This window comes from Chelonia mydas, chromosome 10 (assembly GCF_015237465.2).
Source record: "Chelonia mydas isolate rCheMyd1 chromosome 10, rCheMyd1.pri.v2, whole genome shotgun sequence".
NCBI lineage: Eukaryota > Metazoa > Chordata > Testudines > Cheloniidae > Chelonia > Chelonia mydas.
This window is the reverse complement of record NC_051250.2, coordinates 13,202,739-13,213,134: the sequence shown is the minus strand read 5'-3', so window position 1 is coordinate 13,213,134 and position 10,396 is coordinate 13,202,739. Positions and strand designations below refer to the sequence as shown.

General features: G+C 42.7%; 1 long non-coding RNA gene across 1 annotated transcript; it reads right to left on the bottom strand.

Annotated features, from left to right (window-relative positions):
* Positions 1-3,929: 3,929 nt before the first annotated feature.
* LOC122461896 lies at positions 3,930-7,353 on the bottom strand. The gene is made up of 3 exons (XR_006284142.1): positions 7,182-7,353; positions 5,368-5,505; positions 3,930-4,041 (listed from the first exon to the last, which is right to left on the bottom strand). It is a non-coding gene; the product is annotated as an uncharacterized LOC122461896 (long non-coding RNA).
* Between the last annotated feature and the right edge of the window lie 3,043 nt (positions 7,354-10,396).

Genomic DNA, 10,396 nt, shown 5'->3' with positions numbered 1-10,396 from the left:
TTTTTATTTGGCCATCCAATAAAGTTTTAACCCCAAAATGTATTTATTGCGTATAATCTACAGAACTGAAGTCATTTAAACAGGACACCGAAAGTTGCTTGGAGACAAACCTCAGACCTCAGAGAAAGAGATTTGTCCTACTAAACTGAGGCAGACTAACGGCCCAAGAAATTACCCCAGGTCCTGGGCAAGCTTGTACAGCCCACGCTGCCCTGGCTTCTTTTCTACCAGTATCCAAGCTTTAAAGCTAGCTGCAGTTGTGTCTATACAATCTACAACCATACCCTGTGATTGCAGTGCACGCATATCTTCAGATTCACAGGTGTGACCGTTATGATCATCTAGTTTGACCTGGATAACACAGGCCAGAGAATTTCAGCCAGTGTCCCTACGCAAAGCCCATTCTTTGGGCTGAAGTAAAGTATGTCTGTGGGAGAGGCATCCATTGATGGCAAGCTTTCAGTAGGAGGGCCTCAGCATTCTGCACCAAGGGTGAGCATGCTAGGACTGAATCACTTTCCCTTTCACCTACCCCAGGATAAGTCCTCCCTCCCACCTCTGATGAGAGACTTTCCTTCCACTGATAGATACAGGCTCCTTGTGCCCGGCCTGCCTAACCCTCACCCCCCAAAGCCTGCCTGCTGTGAAAGAAAGGCTGTGAAAGAAAGAACCTTTCTTCCCAAGGAGACAAAAAGCCTCCTGCTTCCCATCAAACTTTTGTTGCTACTCATGCAGCTTCCCTACTTGGAGCTGCTGTGGGCTCTGGGTTTGTCGCTCTCAGCTGTTGGCAGCTGCTGCTGGCCTGCACTACTTCTCCTGGGCTGGGGATCCCAGTCCTGAGGGAGGCGTCAGAAGGAGATGGTCCATGGTGGACACCAGGCCGAGGGAGGGAGGCTGGGTGTTCTCGAAAGAAGGTAGGCAAATCAGGTCTGGAATCACTCAAGGGCTGTCCCCTCGGCTTCCACAACGGCTCCCTCCCTCCCTGCCACAGCGCTCTTTAGTGACACCCCCCAAAACCTGGACTGAAATCCTTGCCCCATTGAAGTCAATGGGAGTTTTTTCATCAACTTCAGTGGGTCTAGATTTCATCCCTGGGATTTAGTCAGTTTCCAAGTGATATCCATCTAGGGATGCACTGGTTTCCAAACAATTAAGAGACAACACAGTCTAGTGATTAGAGCAAGAGATGGGGATTCAAGAGACCTGCGTTTTATTCCCAATCGACTCATTGTATGAGACTGGTCACTGAAAGGCTCTGTGACTCATTTTCCACACCTGTAAAATACTTACCTTCCCAGGGTGTTATGCGGGTTTATTCGTTGGTGTTTGTAAAGCGCTTTGAGAGCCTGGGGTTGGAAAGTGAAATGATTATGTCTCTCTCCTCTCCTGAGCAACAGCTTTCAGACTCTGCTGAAGCCCAGGCAACACCTCCCACACTTGAATCTTCTGATGAAGTGAGAGGAGCCTAGTGAGATCAGTTGTTTATAGAAAATGTGCAGATTATGTGATGCAAATACATCAGAAATGACTGAGATGGACTGTTAATCAGAGCCAACTGATCAGCTGGTAATGTCAGGGGCAGAGAACAGGCTCTGATTTACAATTTTTTAAAAAATGTATCACACTTCTTATGCTCATCCCTGTATCATCAGCATATGGGTAGAATGCATCACTCTACAGCCCTCAGGAAATCAGAGAGTGGGGTACATCTCTGCACGAAAGACTCCTCCTGTGCATCTGTCCACCCAAATTATGGAAAAGCATTGACTATAACTCAGCTACAGATCTGACAGAAAACACCTGCTCATGAGCCTTTGAAGTGGGTGTAAATACAATCTCCATATTCTTCAATGGACTTCAACTTTTCACCTCCTCTACCTGCAAAGTTTGTTGGTCAAGTGCTTGTGCCCTGCATTGCAATATAACATTTCTAAGGAATCTGGTTTATCTATTGCTCCCCTTTTGGCCACAAGATGGCACCAATATCCTACAACGGCATTGACTGACAGCCCAGTCTTGCAGTCCTTACTCAGGAAAAACTCCCACTGAGCTTTGCAAATAAGGTTTGACTGAGGACAGAAGGACTAAGCCCACAGGGTTTTAGCCATCCATTGGAACAAAGCATATACAAATTAGCTTACATGAGAGGAAGGCTAAGAACATAAAGTCATATGTCCCATTGTATCATTAACCAAGAAAAATTCAGACATTACTCAGTGGGTAGGTTCCTTTACTTCCTTCTCTTACAAGACTGACCACCAACAGAGGAACTCCTGTCCCAAAGAATTTGCAATCCATGGGCTAGACTGTGGAGCCTTTGCCCACCTTGGTGAACATTTATTTGCATGAGTAGACCCATTGGCTCCTCTATGGCTTGCACAACCTAACACTGAATGAGAAGAGAGCAACAGAGGATGATGTGGACCAAGGGATGAAAAAGAGCTGCGAGGTCAATCTCCCCTCAACCCTTGCATGAAACGGAATTTTCCGCTATGTGATTCCCTCCCATACGTTTATCTGCTTGAAGGCTTTGAGTGGCAGTCTCTCAACCTCATCCCCATTATAAAACCCTATTTGCTCCCTGTGCTGGCCTTACACCCAGCATTTAAAACAGATTAAAACATCCCATACTGTACATGAGAGTCGTGTGTGTGAATAGAGAAATGGACATTGGCATCTGTGCAGTGCCCGCAGCCAGGTAAGGCATTAGGGATCAAAACCAGGGAGGAAGCTGTAGCAGGAGAAAAGTGGATACACAGGGTGCACCTCCCTCTGTGCAGTCACCCTTCCCCAACTGAAAAAAATTCTGTGGGTCCCATTAGCAGGGATGGTTGGAACCCGGAATGCCAGTTCCAGCAAAATCCCAAATTTTAAAAAAAACAAACGTGTGGTGAAGCATTGAAATGAACAGTCACAATTTTAAAATTTCTGACATTTTCATTTAGCAAAACTGAAAATGACATTTTTCGAAAGGAAATTGACGAGGCTCCCTTAGCAGCCTGGATCTCCCACTGCCACCTGACAGCAGACTACCGAGAAGCCAGGAGCCTTGAAGCCCTGACAACACCAGCTTGGGCTGGGCTCCCAGGGCTAGATTCATAGATACTAAGGTCAGAAGGGACCATTATGAACATCTAGTCTGACCTCCTGCACAACGCAGGCCACAGAATCTCATCCACCCACTCCTGAAAAACCTCACCTATGTCTGAGCTATTGAAGTCCTCAAATCGTGGTTTAAAGACTTCAAGGAGCAGAGAATCCTCCAGCAAGTGACCTGTGCCCCATGCTACAGAGGAAGGCAAAAAACCTCCAGGGCCTCTTCCAGTCTGCCCTGGAGGAAAATTCCTTCCCGACCCCAAATATGGCGATCAGCTAAACCCTGAGCATGTGGGCAAGATTCACCAGCCAGATACTACAGAAAATTCTTTCCTGGCTCTGCAATAATGGATATAATGGATATTTAGGAATAATGTACATTATAATATTTTAATAGCAGTGGGAAATAGCAAATATTTGAGAATAATACAATATTTGTGTCTGTGCCACTCCTTACTCCAAATAAAGGAATAACCCACAGCTGGAGTCCCATTCTTTTCCAATCACTTAGAAACCAGGACAACATTTTGTGTTAAGCCATATATTTGAAATATAAAGAAAATTAGCCTATGCCCTGATATTTTCAGTAATTATCTGGCTGGGATTTTCAATGGGAACTGGGCAGTTCCTTTGAAAATCCTACTCTGTGTGGTCAAATATATTTTATACATATCCAGTATTTGCAAGACATACACTGAAACTTCCATGTATATTATCATTTGTCGGAGGATCTGGTTTCTCTTAAGCGGAGCTAGTGGGAACGTTCTATGCAATCTAAGATAAAACAATAACAGATTTTTTTAGTAATGTCTCCAGTTTACTCACTTAGACTAGCACAGGCTGATTGAGGTCGTGGTCTCACAGTGAATCCAACCTCAGCAGCGAAGTCCAACCCAGATTCTGTGACCTCAGGCAGGGGCTGAAATGTAAACTTCCGGAGCAAGCCTGCAAAGAACAGAAAGAGCTCCATCACGGCCAGGCTTACTCCAATGCGGTTCCTTCACCCTGCAATGTCAAAAGCCTAATGTTTAACAAACAGTGTAATCAGGAAGTAGATGTGGGTGGTAACCACTGTTCCCTCTAAGCACACGGCAAAACACTGCGCACACAAAAATTTGCACAGGAGCACAATTTGCATAGAAGAAATTTTTTGCGCACACGGCCTGTCACAAATTAGAGGGAACATTGGTAACACAACTTACTGTTACAGTTATCACATGCTTCATTGATGCACCTTTCTGTGATACTATCAACATTGTCGTCTTCAGGATGACACTGTCTGGTAACCCATTCAGAAGAGTCTCCTATAAACAACCAAACGGTGCATCTGGGATCTTCCCAGGCCTCCACTCTCGTCATGTTGTTGTTTCCAGGACTGCTCACTAGTGGAATGGCCATATTATCTCTAACGTAGAAAGTAATGAATGGCATGTAAATGCAGGACAACATTTCCAAACTCTGGTGCCACAGTGAGGTTCCTAAATCCCTATTTAGGCCCCTATCTATCGGGGATCGATTTATCCTGTCTCGTCTAGACACGACAAATCGATCCCCGAATTGATGCCTGTACTCCCCCTCGGCAGGAGGAGTAAGCGGAGTCAACGAGGGAGCCGCCGCAGTCGACTCGCCACCATGAGGACGGCCAGGTAAGTCGAACTAAGATACTTCGACTTCAGCTACGCGAATAGTGTAGCTGAAGTTGCGTATCTTAGTTCGACCCCCCCCCCCCCACAGTGTAGCCCAGGCCTAAGGCTGTTATAGAGCTCCTGTTACCACAGTACCTGAGTGCCTCACAATCCTTAAGCATATTTCTCCTCACAACATCCCTGTGAGGTAGGGCAATGCCGTTATCTGCACTGTGCAGAGGGGGAGCTGAGACTACATGACATGCCCGAGGTCACACAGGCAGGCTGTGGTGGAGAAGGGAACTGAACCCAGGTCTCTTGAGTCCCACTCTAGCATCCTAAGCATGGAACCACCCTTCCTCTCTTGAGTAAAAGCAGCCTGATGCTCAGAGGTGCGGAGCCCACACAGCTACACTGACATCACTACATAGGTCCGATGGGAACAAGTGTGTTGCCGTTATCTCTATGGGTGGCCTGGGGATCTATATGTAACTGTGATAGGAACTTGCTGTGGACATCGCTAAACCAGTCCTGATATAAATATAAGGATCATTCTTAGCATAGGGCCGAATCCGGCCAGACAGTGGTACCTCTTGAGGGGTACTAGGCATGCTGCCTCCCTGCAGGATCAGGCCCTTTTAGTTACCTGTGAAGAAAAGCAGGAAAGCTTCTGTCTTTGTAAACTTTCCATCAGCATCAAGAAAGTGGTTGGGGTTCAACTCATTCGGTGTCTCCCGTGGCATTAGCAGCATCCAGCTAGCAAAGGAATCCAGGTTGTTTGTCCCTGGGACACAAACACATTGCCCATTAGCAGGTGTCAAACTTACAAACTCCGGTTATCTTTGCACATTCAAAGGCTGAAAGCGATATAGCAGGGGAGCGCTTGCATTTACTTGGCCAGCCAGAACTAGAACCATGTGAGCATGGGAAATGGCACCTAGTCTGCTATGTTTTACAGCTCTCTCCAAGGGCCCTGGATTTATGAGCCAAAGTTCACCTAAAGAAAGCCAGTGGAGAATATTAAACACATGGGTAAAAGGTGTGTGTGTGTGTACACGCATGCATAGACTGATCTACCTGATTTTATATGTATGTAAACACACACATACATAATCACACTAGGGGCTGATCAAATTTTTTCTGACGACATTTTTTTTCCCATGGAAAATTTGGCCTTTGATTAAACGAAATATTTTTGGGAAAAATGTCATCTCCCATGATGCACCATGGCCACATGACTGCCACGATGTACCACCTCCCCTTACCAAGAGGGGAGACCATGGGAGTCCAACCAGGGAACCCAGCCTATTGTGGAGAAAGTAAGTTTTAAGCACTCACACTACAACTCCTATGAGACACTGCGGTGACATTTCAGAACTGAAATATTTCAGTGTTTGGCTAAAATATTTTGATTTTTGATTTTCACCAAAAAAACTTAAGTTTTCAGCAGAAGAAACATCAGTTTTCCAACCAACTCTAATACACACATATAACATTCTCGGTCCTGACACAGCCCAACCCTTGTATCAACCATACACTACAAGGCTTAGATCTGTCTCTAATGACTGTAGAAACCAAGGTGGGGATTGAGCCCCATCAGTATTAGTTAAAGGGCTAGGATATGTCAGGACAGGAATGTTATGCAGGAATTGCAACAAGGTTGATTGTCAGTAGTATTGGACTGGCTAGTGTGATGAGTATATGTATCGCTACCCTCGCCTGGCTAAAACTAGAAACCTGTGTGTTATAGGCCCTGCACTGCTACCAGCTAAAGTAGTTTCTTGTTTAGCTCAAACAGCTTAGGGACTATGTGATTTTTGGATCAGGAAGACCTGTGTTTTATTTATGTTGCACCTATGAAGTTCTGAGTGGGCAGCATAGTTATATTGCGAAGTTCCTAAAGGTGGCCACAGATGTTTTGGTTCTACTGATCTTTGCTCTACATTTCTGGATGGTAATTGCAGGTTTTACCCCTTGCTGTAGTCTCATGAAATCATTATCTTCTGGTGAAAGTGCTAAGGGAAATGATATGTTCTCATGAGCAGTGTAATAGGGCACTTTCATCTCTGGGCAACTAGTAAACTGATCTCTATTCCAGTGTCCTTAGGGAGGTATGTGATGGTCTTTAATGCTCAGAAAGAATGAGATGCTTTGTCTCTGCCTCTCCAGTAATAAAGGATACCACCTGAGGACAAGTTTTGCACAATTATGTCACGCGGCATAGTAAATTATTTGGGTCGGGTTATCCAATTTCTTGCTTTTCTTGTAGGGCCAAATTTTAACAGCTTGCAAAGATGTCTGCTGGATGTGAAAGATGTGAAGGTAATGTAATTATTTTCATATAGAACTTAGTAGGACATACTCATTAGATAAACTACCCTCAGTGTCTGCATATCACATGTTAACGGAGCAGTAAAATACCTATTGTTTGATCACTAAGGCATCGATGTAGCTCCTTACATTGTTTTCATGAATATCTTGTCTGCGTGTCCTGATGTATTTCCTAAAGACCACACATCCCTCTTCTGCTTTTCTGCATAGCATCTTGTGCGGTTTGAAAAGACATCTAAGGAACGGTAGAAATTAAATAACTGAAAACAAAACAAGATCAAAACAGAAATTAGATGTGCTAATTATATTGCAAAACTAAAGTGTTCTGATAGAGAAGCCATCCGTATGGCCATCAAAATGACACATTACTGAAGTTTTGTCCTTTTCGGTAACTCCAGCTTTCCATGTATAAAGTGTCTCTTATTAAAGAATCTCTAAAGAAATGAATGGAGCCTATCAGGCTTGTCTAGACATAGACTATAAACATTAATTAAAAAATACAATTAAGGGAAAATCACAGAGAAACTGGTGAAACAATGAAATTACATTTTAAAAGAGGTAATAAAACAAAACGATAAAGCATCACACTTAAGGGGGAAACCCCCACAAAAAATCTTAAGAGCCAAATGTTATGTTTCAGAGTTGTTAGATCATCATTTTTAACTTTCACATGAATTATAAATCAATTACACTCAATTACCCAGCAACATTAAATTTCACATCACAATAAACCGTTTCATTTTATACACCACATTGCTATGTTGTAATAAACCAGACTCCAAATAAAAATCACAAATCTCATGATCTCCCTTTTGCTAACTGGTTATAATTTTTGCTGTTTGCTGCAGAATCCAAGCCTGCAGTAAACAAAAAACAGATCCAACAAAAATGGAAGTTTCTAATCTTTTTTGCTGCAACAAACTTTCATACACAGAATAAATTCAGGAGCGCTCATGCTCTGTCATAATAACCATTTAGAAGACGGTCTCCATACTAACAAAGCAAAAGTGTGAACTGTTTCTTCTAGTCTTCATACCAAAGTATTAAACTTAACATTAGCTGCTTGACTGTGGTTGAAAGTTTGGTTAAATCCAGATGGAATGCACTTTTTGTGCTGCCAAAGTTACAGGCAATGGAAGCATCCACAGCAGGGTGTACTGTGGAGTAATACAACCTGCATTCACTACTCTGAGACCTTTATCAGGATCTTAAAGGTGACCAACAGACTCAAAGTGCCAAATCCCAATAACATTTTAACCTGTGCCAAATTGCCCCAGTAGCTAGGCTAAGAAAATCAGTTACTTTGGGGCACTCACACAATATTCAGCAACAAGTTATTTATTTAAGTAAATCTTCCTATTTAGAAACGAGTCACCATTCAATAGTTTTACTAGTATTTTTTAAAAAGGAAGAAACTCTGAATGCCACTTTGTGGCCTGTCTCTTCTGTCTCAGACTGTAATGTCTCTTGCGCAGTGCTTAGCGCATTCTCAGTCGGCACTTAACAAATAAGAGTAGCTATACTAATAACAACAAAAGATTGGCAGAATCCCACACAAGTCTCCCACCAAAGTGTTATGCTCTTTTTTGAGAAACAAGGGGCAAGAAACTTTTTCTAGGACAGCTAGAAAATGCTAAAGGAAGGACAAGGCCCAACTTAAGATCCTAACCCTACAATCAGATCTGTGTTTGTGGATTCCATTCAGGTGGAGAAAAGTTGGAATCACTGGAAAATGTTTAGTTCTTTTTTTCAGATTAGATGCATGTGGGTTCTTATCCTGCAGCTGGATCGGTGTGTGGATTCCATTAACATACAGAGCAGAGTCCCGTGAACCTTCAAAGAATTCCAAAGAACCCACCCACTTTGATACATTGGCAGGACTGAGTCCTAAATTATCTTGGCATCAATCTAAAAGAGAATCAAGCACTTTCCATTTAGATTAAGGCTGAATCCATCTCTCCACTGAAGAGGCCACATCAGGCTCACGCAGTTACTGCTATCACGTGATGTCTTCAGTCTGCTATAAGAATCTGTGCTTTGCAGCTAGCAGTAGTATATGCATTTGTGTTTCATGAATGAGGCACAAACAAACAAAACAAAACAAAACAGAGGACCTTAAGTTTAACTTTAGGTTCAATATCCACAAGAATCATCAAAAAAACCCATCAGTGTTCAAAGTCTGCATGACCCACCGATGCAGAGAAGACATTAGAAGCAATATTAACACATGAAACATATGGAGATCTAAGAAGGATCGTACCTTCGTCTCTGAGTCTTTACAGAGTGACAAATGTTGGGTCTTTATCATTGAACCTGACCCCACACAGCATCCAAGGTGATGTTGGTGGGAGCAGTGTTAAATGATCTTATTTTAAAAGGTTCAACTAAAACAAACAAAAGCATAAACATACTCATCATTCAACAGCTGGACAACACAGTGGTCTGTGCAGCAGTGCTGTAAATCAACATGAAAGTATGGAGACTGGAAATAGGGCATAACGTTTTGAGAGTGAGGGTAATTAACTATTAGAACAATTTACCAAGTGTCATGGTGGAGTTTCTATCCCGGACAATTTTTAAATCAAGTTTGGATGTCTCTTCTCAAAGATCTGTTCTAGGAATTATGTGGGGGAAGTTCTATGGCCTGTGTTATACAGAAGATGAGATTAGATGATCACAATGGTCCCTTCTGACCTTGGAATCTATGACTCTATGAGACATTTAATCTACAAATTCCCACCTCACCTTTGAAGATTTGGTCATCACAATAAGAAAATGAAACTCTTCAAGAAATCTTCCTTCTGTCCATTTTTTTTAACCTATTCTGAGATCCGGCACGTTTGATATGATGAATCTATGTCATTCTCCCTAGGTCTCCAGAAGAAAAGAATACACCTCCAGGAAGGATCCCATGTAACACACTTAGCAGGACTTCTACAATAATATTTATATCACAGTCCAGTTAGCTGGATAGTTTTGCACAAGAAACTCATTACAGTAACATAGTTGGGAAATAAGTTGAGAGTTATAAAGAGGAGCTGTACCAATGATAGCAGTCTTTATGCTTTTATTCCAGGAGGAACTGGTAGCGCTGCTGATAGTTAAGATTGACACCTGACACTTTTCATTATAAGGCCCTCTTTTCAGTTGCTTATAACTTTGCCAAACTAACATTTCAGGCTGAAGTTTTCCTTGCTTTCAGATTCGACAGTTCAGATGTTTCAGAGAACGAGATAAGGAGAAAATACATTGTTTTGGCATGTTTAAAAAAAACCATACAACTGTTTGAGAAACCCTAGCAGCTCTATGCTTGAGGACACAGACTTGACAGGAGAGCTGCCCTG